The 13502-nt window shown below is 44.3% G+C and overlaps 2 protein-coding genes across 3 annotated transcripts in view; both read right to left on the bottom strand.

Annotated features, from left to right (window-relative positions):
* The window catches only part of LOC148115746 (uncharacterized), a 92615-nt gene that overhangs the window by 64814 nt on the left and 14299 nt on the right, over positions 1-13502 (bottom strand). The window lies entirely within an intron of this gene.
* The window catches only part of LOC117663204 (uncharacterized), a 131338-nt gene that overhangs the window by 103542 nt on the left and 14294 nt on the right, over positions 1-13502 (bottom strand). The window lies entirely within an intron of this gene.

Here is a 13502-nt window from a genome sequence, read left to right as displayed (position 1 = left end):
AAACTTTGTGGGGAAGTCGTGTTTCATAGGGGAGAGTCTGCAACGCGAAAGAGACACTTCCCAGCTCCTATCAGATTTATTTTATTTTATTTATTTTATTTTTCAATTTATATACCGCCCTTCTCCCTGAGGACTCAGGGCGGTGCACAGCCAGAATTAAAAACATGAAATACAAATATTAAAAACAATTAAAATCTATATAAATTTGGCCCAAAATTTAAAAAAACCACAAACCAATTAAACATTTAAAAATTTTAAAAAATTTCTTCCTAAGCCAGCCCGGCTTGCTGGAAAAAGTGGGTTTTAAGGGCACGGCGGAAGATGGTAATATTTACCAGAAGGGGCTAGCAACATGTCCACCCTGTCTGACCTGGTAGAATAGATAGATACAAAAATAATAAAGGTGGAACAATGATGACGGCTGTCTTGGTGGTCTAGGGATTAAAGGCCAGTATTGCTGGCTGACTCTGCCCACAGCCTGGAATTCAATCCTGATGGCGCTTGAGGTTGAGTCAGTCTTCCATCCTTCTGAGGTTAGTAAAATGAGGACCCAGATTGTTGGGACAATATGCTGACACTATACACCGAGAGTGGTATAAAGCACTGTGGGTTGGTATATAATTAAGTGCTATTAAGAAATAGCTTAAAAGGTGATGACCAGCATCTTCACTTGTACTTTAAAAGAAACGAATCTAGTGCAGCTCCACTACAAAGATGTTACATGGGCAACCTAGGGACACCATTACTGTGTGCACTACTGCATTCTGGACCAGTTGCAGTTTCTGGATGGTCCAGGGCAGTAATCCGTACAGGAGGTGACCAAAGCAAGAAGGACCGACTGTGCAAAACCTTCCCGGTCCAGAAAAGGGCATAATTGGCTGACCAGATGAATCTCTGCAAGGTCCCTTCCCCCGGTCACAATTTCTTCAAGCAGGAGCCATAATTCCAGGAAGACCCCCAAGTTCTGCGCCTGTTCAGTCCCCAAAGCGGATCACATAACCCCAGGACATATCACAAATAAGACTCAATTGCCCCATTTCTGAATTTTGATCATCTGACAAAGGGTGTTACTGCAATGGTGAGAAAAAGACTTCTACCCACACTAGAATCAGCCATGGAGGCAGAAGTAGAAGCACTGTAATAAAGTGCCTCCTATTTCCAGTCCTGAAAAGCTGGTCGATGGTATTGAAACCTGCTGGGAGGTCTAGGAGGGACATAAAGGTTGCATCCCGTCTATCTCAAACCCTCCAAAAGTCCATTAGAATTGCAACAGATGCCATTTTGGTGATGTTCCCTGGCCTGAACTGTCATAGTTTATTGCAAAATCAAATCCAAAAAGCACACACAGGTAAATTGATTCAGCAGGATTCATTAATTTCTTTATATACATAATAACACATGAAGTAAATTTACAATAACAACAGCAGATTCTTCCAATGTGGTAGAGAGTTACAGGCAGAGGAGAGACCAGTTCTTGGTTTCAATTCAGCAGAGCAGATAAGCCCAGACTTGTTTGGTTCTCAGCACAGATCCAGATTTGCAGAGCCACGCCCAGGCTCCTTCCAGTTTCAGTTTCCAAGTCAGCTCCCATTGGCTGATCTGTTGCCATGCTTATTCATTGGCTGACCTTGTTACTATGTCTTATTCTAGCCAGCCCCAATGGCTGACCTGTTAACATGTCTATCCCAGTTCATGAATATTCTGACATGAACCCAGACTGAGAAGGGCCCAGGTGCCTTTCTCCTTCACAGCCCATTCTCCAGGTGGCAAAGTCAGAGCTGCAAGCAGAGGGTGAATTGAAGTCCCAGGCTGCCAGCTTTTCATTGCCTTCTTCAGCTGCACTTACAAACGATGTTAATCTGCAGTAATGCCTTGAACTCCTGTGCCAGGAAAACCCTTCATGATTTTCTTATGCATAAGAAACTGCTGTTGAAGGTATCAAGATGGTCATGATGCCAAGTGTCCAGAAGTGGGGAAATGACTCTTCCAGCCCTCTCCTCAGCTTGTAAAAGAAATATGGGTATTTCTTGGGTTGTGACAGCAATTGGTGCCAGAATTTCCATTGCTCTGCAATGAGGTTATAAAATATGACACCATGTGACTACATTGCTTAGTGAGGGCAATCCTGGCAGTTCCAGTTGCCATGGCTATTCTAGCACCCTGTGGGTCATTAAGTGAGGACCTCATGTGACTTGGATAAGGGAAGAGGTAGGAGTCCCAGGCACGATGAGGACGTCCCTGCAAGACCCCAAAGTCTCTCGACTGGGGCTAGATCGTCCTGGAGAAAAGTTATGGATGTGATGGTTAAGAGTGGAAAAATGGCACTTCATTAGAAAAATCTTAAAAGCATCAGATAGGGACGGAATGAGCGTATTTTCAGTCTTATGTCACTAGATAGCGCTCTAACACCACAAGAGGCCTGGAAAATCATAGCGGTATTGGTGGTGGCTGACAGCCGATATCCAACAGGCGTGATAGAGTTAAAACAAGGGAATATTGCTAGAAAGAATTTCGACTAGAGGATAGGAGCAGACGATGGAGCCAGCAGTCATGCTCTTCACAGGGTCGAAGCAGCAGCTAGAAGGTGAGTTGAGGGCAGGTCAGGAAAAAAAACCGGGAGCAAGACTTTGGCTTCCTCCACGGTGTAAAAGCAGAGAAGGAACTAGGCTGTTACATATTCCTTCCCACCCCAGATTTTATTCCACCGTTGCTGTAGGCTTTAAAACTGATGCCTGCAATTTTTTGCTGCTGGAAGATTTAAAAAGTCTTCAAGCTAAGATTGATTCCTTGGGATTTTATGGACATGGTATTTTCTTGGCACCATGAATATGGGACTGGAATGAATGAATGAATGGAATCAATGAGCTGGACTGGACCTTGGAGGTCTTCTAGTCCAGCCCCCTGTTCAAATAGGAGAACCTATACCATTTCAGGTAAGTAAATGTCCACTCATCTTAAAAACCTCCAGAGATGGAGCTCCCACGATTTCTGAAGGCAAAGCTGTTCTATTGTTTAATTGTCCTCACAGTAAGGAAGTTTCTCCATAATTCCAGATTGCTTCTCTTTTTGATCAGTTTCCAACTGGTGCTTTGGAGAATAATTTGACCCCCTCTTCTTTGTGGCAGCCCCTCAAGAACTGGAATACTGCTATCATGTCCCCCCAGTCCTTTTTTTCTCTAGACTGGTCTTTTCTGGGATTTTACTTTCTTTTACTTCCATGTTTAGCTCCTATCGGAGCCTCATCAATGTATTAACCAGGTTGAACCGTTCTTAAGACAGCATTTTTTTTTAAAAAAAATAGCTGTTAAGGATCTTTTGTGAGGTTCAGTTGTGTAGGGAGTCCTCCCTTACCATTTCTTCCCTGAGCCTTCAAAATTACTATGGCACTGTAAAAGCAGACATACACCTGGTCCACCGATTTGTGGCCATGGTGGCACTTCTTCAGTGACTGCACTTCAGCCCTTCCTGTGGTTCTGAAGGTCCAGGAAAAGGAGTTGCATCAATTTGGGTGCTGCCACAGGTGCACATTTATGATCCCGTTTGTGACCTTCCCAGCTATCTTCTGACAAGGGGATACTGGCAAGAAGTCGCCAGACACAATCATGTGAAAGTACCTTTAACAACCCACAGTGATTAGGTTAACAACCGCAGAGGAGAAGATATAGCAGTGATGGCTAACCTTTTTGGTTGCCAAAAGTGGGGGGGGACACACGCACATGTGCCCACACCCATAATTCTATACACACACCCCTCATGCCCCCCCTGCTTTTGGCACGTGATGACACAGTAGGCCCAGTAGGACCATTTTTTGCTCTCCCCAGGCTCCAGAGCCTTTCTAGGAGCCTGGGGAGGGCAAAAATAGCCTTCTCCACCCTTCCTTGAGGCCCTCCGGAGGCTGGAAACAGCGTGTTTCCTGACTTCTCATGGGCCCAGAAGGTCCGAAAATCAACTGGCCAGCGCACTCATGCTTGCCAGAGCTGAGCTCGTGTGCCCACCAATATGGCTCCACGTGCCACCTGTAGCACCCGTGCCATAGGTTCGCCATTATGGAGATGTCATGTTGCACTGTCATGCGACATGATTAATGAATGGGCTACTTAGGTGACACAGATGCCAGTCCCAATTGCGGTCAGTAAGTGAGGACTACTTCAATGGGTATGTCACAAGAGAGGTTTTGGGCAGTATTTTCTGTCTTTATTGTGAGCTGAAGACTTCCATGGGCAAAACTGGTGCTTCAAATCTTGTGGGGGCTTTCGGCATCATTTCATCAATTAAAGCCCACATCTCTAAAAGTAGCTCAAAAGGTTTGACTGTAACCATTTTGGGACATTTTTCAGACTAAAATATATGTGGATTTTCTCTCTCTATATATACACCTTTGTAGGTATGTATATTTGTATTTCTCTCTGTGTATATATCTGAATATAATCTTATCCCCCAAATTTCCAGATATATAGTGGATATAGAATGTCTACACACCCCTTGTAAAATGCCAGGTTTGCGGGATGTAACAAAATCAGACCTCAGAATTTTTTCCAACTTTCAAATAACTTATTAGATGTACAATTCAGTTGAAATACAAACTGAAATCTTTTACTGGGAAGAAATGACAATAGAAACTTACAACAACATGGTTTCATAATGACACACACCCTTAAACCAGTGGTGGGATTCAGCCAGTTCGCACCACTTCGGGAGAACCGGTTGTTAACTTTCTGAGCAGTTTGGCAAACTGGTTGTTGGAAGAAATCATTAGGGCAGAGAACCGGTTGTTGTCTGCTTTTGGGGGAAGAGCCTATCAGCATGGCACATCCAGCCTTGGGAATCTTTGCCCACTCTTCCTTGCAAAATGCTCCAAATATTTCAATTTGTGAGGGTCACCCCACTTGTCCAGGCTCTAGTCGGGCCATTCCAAAACTTCTGGTTATCTTCTGGTTAAGCCATTGTTTTATTGACTTGGAAGTATGTTCTAGGTCAGGGGTATCATACTCCCGGCCCTTGGGCCGAATGCATCACGTACTGGCCAAGCCCATCCCCGGTTTAGCAAATGAGGGAAAAGTTGTGATACTTCACGTAACGACTTGAGTTTGACACCCCTGATCTAACTTATTGAAAGGTGGAATTATTCTTCATCTTCAGGATTCTGGCAGAAACTTGAAGGTTTTCTCCCAAAATTGACTGATATTTAGAACTGTTCATAATTCCCTCCACCTTGACTCAGTGGTGAAATCCAATTTTTTTTACTACCGGTTCTGTGGGTGTGGCTTGGTGGGCATGGCTTGGTGGGTATGGGAGGGGAAGGATACTGCAAAATCTCCATTCCCACCCACTCCAGGGGAAGGAAATTGCAAAATCTCCATTCCCACCCCACTCTGGGGCCAGCCAGAGGTGGTATTTGCCGGTTCTCCGAACTACTCAAAATTTCCGCTACCGGTTCTCCAGAACCTGTCAGAACCTGCTGGATTTCACCCCTGCCTTGACTGAAGCTCAAGTTAGAGGTGAAGAAAAGCAGCCTCAAAGCATAAGGCTCCCACCACCATCCTTCAGTAGATCCACAAGAACTCGTTCATCAAATTGTAGGATTTAAAGAAGTTTTGACCTCCCCTAAAACCACTGCTTAAAAAAGGACAGAAATTCTTAGACCAGCTTTCTGCAAATTGGTTTCCTCTAAGTGTCTTGCTCGAACTGCTTGGGAATAAATGAGGCTGAAAGATAATAATGCTGGGAATTGGGGAGGCTGCTCTGAGCAATTCTACTGCCTAGGAAGATTTAGATTCCCCGATGAAACAGACAGGAAGATCATATCTACCTCCTATCTAGAGGTGGCTCAGAGGCACTTCAGAGTTGCTCCAGTATTTCATTATTCTATTAATAGCATGAAGCTGGCCACCATTTAGGGCCACACAGAAACAAAAACTTCATGAACTTTTAGGGTGCAGCACTTGCCTAAACCTGTGAACCTAAGTAGGGTCAAGCTTCATTCTTACAGCTTCGATCTTTTGCCAAAGCAGGTTTCAAGGAGTTATCTTGCACTCAGTGGTGGGTTGCCCCTGGTTAGCACCAGTTCTATAGAACCGGTAGTAAAACCGGCGGGAGGCTCCGCCCACCGACCCCGATGTCACCAAAATGCTTCTGAGCATGCGCAGAAGAGCGTGCGCACCCCACTGCGAACCGGTAGTAAAACTAAGTAGTAGTAAAGGTTACTATCTGTTTGCAGCGGGGCCGCACGCTTTGCCTCTCATGCGCGCTCTCTTCTGCTGCGCATGTGCAGAAGCGTTTTGATAACGTCGGGGTCGGTGAGCGGAGCCTCCCGCCAGTTTTACTACCAGTTCTATAGAACCGGTGCGAACCGGGGGGGCAACCCACCACCAGAACCCACCTCTGCTTGCACACTTTATGTGAGAAAAATAGGAATTATTCCTGTAAAAGCATAACCTGAGTTACGCCATTTTGAAATCATGTTAAGGTTTTGTTTTACCTTGTATAACCTGATTATATAAATTAGCTGACATTTAAGAACATGAGAAAGGAAATGTGTAATTCCTGTTTTTGAGAAGATGTTTGTCTTGCAGGAAATATGTTCTTGGGTTAACTTGCCCTTATTAATTAAAGGAAGTACACAATTGATGTTTTTGAGGGGTATTTCTGTTGGGAATTGGGGAATTTCCAGGGTGGAATTATGTACTGCATATGTTATATAAGATGTTATGTAAGATCTGGAACTGATTCCCAAGGTACTTTATTGACGTGTATTCTGAATGTCCTGAAGACTATAAAAACTTGTGTAAATTGTTTTATTTTCGTCTTTCTCTACTTTAGAGAGAAAGGCCCTTTGCAACTTTGTTCCAGGATTATTTTGGTCTTTGTCTCTTTTGGACAAAGACCAAAATAATCCTGGAACAAAGTTTATTCTTTGCAAAGGGCCTTTCTCTCTAAAGTAGAGAAAGACGAAAATAAAACAATTTACACAAGTTTTTATAGTCTTCAGGACATTCAGAATACACGTCAATAAAGTACCTTGGGAATCAGTTCCAGATCTTACATAACATCTTATATAACATATGCAGTACATAATTCCACCCTGGAAATTCCCCAATTCCCAACAGAAATACCCCTCAAAAACATCAATTGCGTACTTCCTTTAATTAATAAGGGCAAGTTAACCCAAGAACATATTTCCTGCAAGACAAACATCTTCTCAAAAACAGGAATTACACATTTCCTTTCTCATGTTCTTAAATGTCAGCTAATTTATATAATCAGGTTATACAAGGTAAAACAAAACCTTAACATGATTTCAAAATGGCGTAACTCAGGTTATGCTTTTACAGGAATAATTCCTATTTTTCTCACATAAAGTGTGCAAGCAGAGGTGGGTTCTGGTGGTGGGTTGCCCCCCCCGGTTCGCACCGGTTCTATAGAACTGGTAGTAAAACTGGCGGGAGGCTCCGCTCACCGACCCCGACGTTATCAAAACGCTTCTGCACATGCGCAGCAGAAGAGAGCGCGCATGAGAGGCAAAGCGTGCGGCCCCGCTGCAAACAGATAGTAACCTTTACTACTACTTAGCTTTACTACCGGTTCGCAGTGGGGTGCGCACGCTCTTCTGCGCATGCTCAGAAGCATTTTGGTGACATCGGGGTCGGTGGGCGGAGCCTCCCGCCGGTTTTACTACCGGTTCTATAGAACTGGTGCTAACCAGGGGCAACCCACCACTGAGTGCAAGATAACTCCTTGAAACCTGCTTTGGCAAAAGATCGAAGCTGTAAGAATGAAGCTTGACCCTACTTAGGTTCACAGGTTTAGGCAAGTGCTGCACCCTAAAAGTTCATGAAGTTTTTGTTTCTGTGTGGCCCTAAATGGTGGCCAGCTTCATGCTATTAATAGAATAATGAAATACTGGAGCAACTCTGAAGTGCCTCTGAGCCACCTCTAGATAGGAGGTAGATATGATCTTCCTGTCTGTTTCATCGGGGAATCTAAATCTTCCTAGGCAGTAGAATTGCTCAGAGCAGCCTCCCCAATTCCCGGGCATTATTATCTTTCAGCCTCATTTATTCCCAAGCAGTTCGAGCAAGACACTTAGAGGAAACCAATTTGCAGAAAGCTGGTCTAAGAATTCCTGTCCTTTTTTTAGCAGTGGTTTTAGGGGAGGTCAAAACTTCTTTAAATCCTACAGTTTGATGAACGAGTTCTTGTGGCTCTACTGAAGGATGGTGGTAGGAGCCTTATGCTTTGAGGCTGCTTTTCTTCACCTCTAACTTGAGCTTCAGTCAAGGCAGGGGTGAAATCCAGCAGGTTCTGACAGGTTCTGGAGAACCGGTAGCGGAAATTTTGAGTAGTTCGGAGAACCGGCAAATACCACCTCTGACTGGCCCCAGAATGGGGTGGGAATGGAGATTTTGCAATATCCTTCCCCTGGAGTGGGTGGGAATGGAGATTTTGCAGTATCCTTCCCCTGCCACACCCACCAAGTCATGCCCACCAAGCCACACCCACAGAACCGGTAGTAAAAAAAATTGGATTTCACCACTGAGTCAAGATGGAGGGAATTATGAACAGTTCTAAATATCAGTCAATTTTGGGAGAAAACCTTCAAGTCTCTGCCAGAATCCTGAAGATGAAGAATAATTCCACCTTTCAATAAGTTAGATCAGGGGTGTCAAACTCAAGTCGTTACGTGAAGTAGCACAACTTTTCCCCCATTTGCTAAACCGGGGATGGGCGTGGTCAGTACGTGACGCATTCGGCCCAAGGGCCGGGAGTATGATACCCCTGACCTAGAACATACTTCCAAGTCAATAAAACAATGGCTTAACCAGAAGATGATCAAAGTTTTGGAATGGCCTGACTAGAGCCATTGTGACCCTCATAAACTAAAATATTTGGAGCATTTTGCAAGGAAGAGTGGGCAAAGATTCCCAAGGCTGGATGTGCCATGCTGATAGGCTCTTCCCCAAAAAGCTTGCATACTGTTAGAAAACCAAAATGTGCTTCAAGAAAGTATTAGTTTAAGGGTGTGAAACCATGTTGTTGTAAGTTTCTATTGTCATTTCTTCCCAGTAAAAGATTTCAGTTTGTGTTTCAATTGAATTCTACATCTAATAAGTTATTTGAAAGTTGGAAAAAATTCTGAGGTCTGATTTTGTTACATCCCGCAAACCTGGCATTTTACAAGGGGTGTGTAGACATTCTATATCCACTATATATCTGGAAGTTTGGGGGATAAGATTATATTCAGATATATACACAGAGAGAAATACAAATATACACACCTACAAAGGTGTATATATAGAGAGAAAATCCACATATATTTTAGTCTGAAAAATGTCCCAAAATGGTTACAGTCAAACCTTTTGAGCTACTTTTAGAGATGTGGGCTTTAACTGATGAAATGATGCCGAAAGCCCCCGCAAGATTTGAAGCACCAGTTTTGCCCATGGAAGTCTTCAGCTCACAATAAGGACAGAAAATACTGCCCAAAACCTCTCTTGTGACATACCCATTGAAGTAGTCCTCACTTACTGATCGCAATTGGGACTGGCATCTGTGTCGCCTAAGTAGCCCATTCATTAATCATGTCGCATGACAGTGCAACATGACATCTCCGTAATGGCGAACCTATGGCACGGGTGCCACAGGTGGCACGTGGAGCCATATTGGTGGGCACACGAGCTCAGCTCTGGCAAGCATGAGTGCGCTGGCCAGTTGATTTTCGGACCTTCTGGGCCCATGAGAAGTCAGGAAACACGCTGTTTCCAGCCTCCAGAAGGCCTCAAGGAAGGGTGGAGAAGGCTATTTTTGCCCTCCCCAGGCTCCTAGAAAGGCTCTGGAGCCTGGGGAGAGCAAAAAATGGTCCTACTGGTCCTACTGTGTCATCACGTGCCAAAAGCAGGGGGGGCATGAGGGGTGTGTGTATAGAATTATGGGTGTGGGCACATGTGCGTGTGTCCCCCCCCCCACTTTTGGCAACCAAAAAGGTTAGCCATCACTGCTATATCTTCTCCTCTGCGGTTGTTAACCTAATCACTGTGGGTTGTTAAAGGTACTTTCACATGACTGTGTCTGGCAACTTCTTGCCAGTATCCCCTTGTCAGAAGATAGCTGGGAAGGTCACAAACGGGATCATAAATGTGCACCTGTGGCAGCACCCAAATTGATGCAACTCCTTTTCCTGGACCTTCAGAACCACAGGAAGGGCTGAAGTGCAGCCACTGAAGAAGTGCCACCATGGCCACAAATTGGTGGACCAGGTGTATGTCTGCTTTTACAGTGCCATAGTAATTTTGAAGGCTCAGGGAAGAAATGGTAAGGGAGGACTCCCTACACAACTGAACCTCACATAAGATCCTTAACAGCTATTTTTTTTTACAAAAATGCTGGTTTAAGAACGGTTCAACCTGGTTAATACATTGATGAGGCTCCAATAGGAGCTAAACATGGAAGTAAAAGAAAGTAAAATCCCAGAAAAGACCAGTCTAGAGAAAAAAAGGACTAGGGGGACATGATAGCAGTATTCCAGTTCTTGAGGGGCTGCCACAAAGAAGAGGGGGTCAAATTATTCTCCAAAGCACCAGAGGGCAGGACAAGAAACAATGGTTGGAAACTGATCAAAAAGAGAAGCAATCTGGAATTATGGAGAAACTTCCTTACTGTGAGGACAATTAAACAATAGAACAGCTTTGCCTTCAGAAATCGTGGGAGCTCCATCACTGGAGGTTTTTTAAGATGAGTGGACATTTACTTACCTGAAATGGTATAGGTTCTCCTATTTGAACAGGGGGCTGGACTAGAAGACCTCCAAGGTCCATTCCAGCTCATTGATTCCATCCATTCATTCATTCCAGTCCCATATTCATGGTGCCAAGAAAATACCATGTCCATAAAATCCCAAGGAATCAATCTTAGCTTGAAGACTTTTTAAATCTTCCAGCAGCAAAAAATTGCAGGCATCAGTTTTAAAGCCTACAGCAACGGTGGAATAAAATCTGGGGTGGGAAGGAATATGTAACAGCCTAGTTCCTTCTCTGCTTTTACACCGTGGAGGAAGCCAAAGTCTTGCTCCCGGTTTTTTTTCCTGACCTGCCCTCAACTCACCTTCTAGCTGCTGCTTCGACCCTGTGAAGAGCATGACTGCTGGCTCCATCGTCTGCTCCTATCCTCTAGTCGAAATTCTTTCTAGCAATATTCCCTTGTTTTAACTCTATCACGCCTGTTGGATATCGGCTGTCAGCCACCACCAATACCGCTATGATTTTCCAGGCCTCTTGTGGTGTTAGAGCGCTATCTAGTGACATAAGACTGAAAATACGCTCATTCCGTCCCTATCTGATGCTTTTAAGATTTTTCTAATGAAGTGCCATTTTCCACTCTTAACCATCACATCCATAACTTTTCTCCAGGACGATCTAGCCCCAGTCGAGAGACTTTGGGGTCTTGCAGGGATGTCCTCATCGTGCCTGGGACTCCTACCTCTTCCCTTATCCAAGTCACAAGAGGTCCTCACTTAATGACCCACAGGGTGCTAGAATAGCCATGGCAACTGGAACTGCCAGGATTGCCCTCACTAAGCAATGTAGTCACATGGTGTCATATTTTATAACCTCATTGCAGAGCAATGGAAATTCTGGCACCAATTGCTGTCACAACCCAAGAAATACCCATATTTCTTTTACCAGCTGAGGAGAGGGCTGGAAGAGTCATTTCCCCACTTCTGGACACTTGGCATCATGACCATCTTGATACCTTCAACAGCAGTTTCTTATGCATAAGAAAATCATGAAGGGTTTTCCTGGCAGAGGAGTTCAAGGCATTTCTGCAGATTAACATCTTTTGTAAGTGCAGCTGAAGAAGGCAATGAAAAGCTGGCAGCCTGGGACTTCAATTCACCCTCTGCTTGCAGCTCTGACTTTGCCACCTGGCCAAAGGGCTGTGAAGGAGAAAGGCACCTGGGCCCTTCTCAGTCTGGGCTCATGTCAGAATATTCATGAACTGAGATAGACATGGCAACATGTCAGCCATTGGGGCTGGCTAGAATAAGATGTAGTAACAAGGTCAGCCAATGAATATGCATGGCAACAGATCAGCCAATGGGAGCTGACTTGGAAATTGAAACTGGAAGGAGCCTGGGCGTGGCTCTGCAGATCTGGATCTGTGCTGAGAACCAAACAAGTCTGGGCTTATCTGCTCTGCTGAATTGAAACCAAGAACAGTTCTCTCCTCTGCCTGTAACTCTCTACCACATTGGAAGAATCTGCTGTTGTTATTGTAAATTTACTTCATGTGTTATTATGTATATAAAGAAGTTAATGAATCCTGCTGAATCAATTTACCTGTGTGTGCTTTTTGGATTTGATTTTGCAATAAACTATGACAGTTCAGGCCAGGGAACATCACCAAAATGGCATCTGTTGCAATTCTAATGGACTTTTGGAGGGTTCGAAATAGACCGGATGCAACCATTATGTCCCTCCTAGACCTCCCATCAGGTTTCAATACCATCGACCAGCTTTTCAGGACTGGAAATAGGAGGCACTTTATTACAGTGCTTCTACTTCTGCCTCCATGGCCGGTTCCAGTGTGAGTAGAAGTCTTTTTCTCACCATTGCAGTAACACCCTTTGTCAAGATGATCAAAATTCAGAAATGGGGCAATTAGAGTCTTATTTGTGATATGTCCTGGGGTTATGTGATCCCCTTTGGGGACTGAACAGGCGCAGAACCTGGGGGTCTTCCTGGAATTATGGCTCCTGCTTGAAGAAATTGTGACTGGGGGAAGGGACCTTGCAGAGATTCATCTGGTCAGCCAATTATGCCCTTTTCTGGACTGGGAAGGTTTTGCACAGTCGGTCCTTCTTGCTTTGGTCACCTCCTGTACGGATTACTGCCCTGGACCATCCAGAAACTGCAACTGGTCCAGAATGCAGTAGTGCACACAGTAATGGTGTCCCTAGGTTGCCCATGTAACATCTTTGTAGTGGAGCTGCACTAGATTCGTTTCTTTTAAAGTACAAGTGAAGATGCTGGTCATCACCTTTTAAGCTATTTCTTAATAGCACTTAATTATATACCAACCCACAGTGCTTTATACCACTCTCGGTGTATAGTGTCAGCATATTGTCCCAACAATCTGGGTCCTCATTTTACTAACCTCAGAAGGATGGAAGACTGACTCAACCTCAAGCGCCATCAGGATTGAATTCCAGGCTGTGGGCAGAGTCAGCCAGCAATACTGGCCTTTAATCCCTAGACCACCAAGACAGCTGTCATCATTGTTCCACCTTTATTATTTTTGTATCTATCTATTCTACCAGGTCAGACAGGGTGGACATGTTGCTAGCCCCTTCTGGTAAATATTACCATCTTCCGCCGTGCCCTTAAAACCCACTTTTTCCAGCAAGCCGGGCTGGTTTAGGAAGAAATTTTTTAAAATTTTTAAATGTTTAATTGGTTTGTGGTTTTTTTAAATTTTGGGCCAAATTTATATAGATTTTAATTGTTTTT

Source organism: Pantherophis guttatus, chromosome 2 (assembly GCF_059756535.1).
Source record: "Pantherophis guttatus breed Tessera chromosome 2, ASM5975653v1, whole genome shotgun sequence".
NCBI lineage: Eukaryota > Metazoa > Chordata > Lepidosauria > Squamata > Colubridae > Pantherophis > Pantherophis guttatus.
Note: the sequence above shows the minus strand (reverse complement) of the source record. Positions and strands in the feature narration are given on the sequence as shown.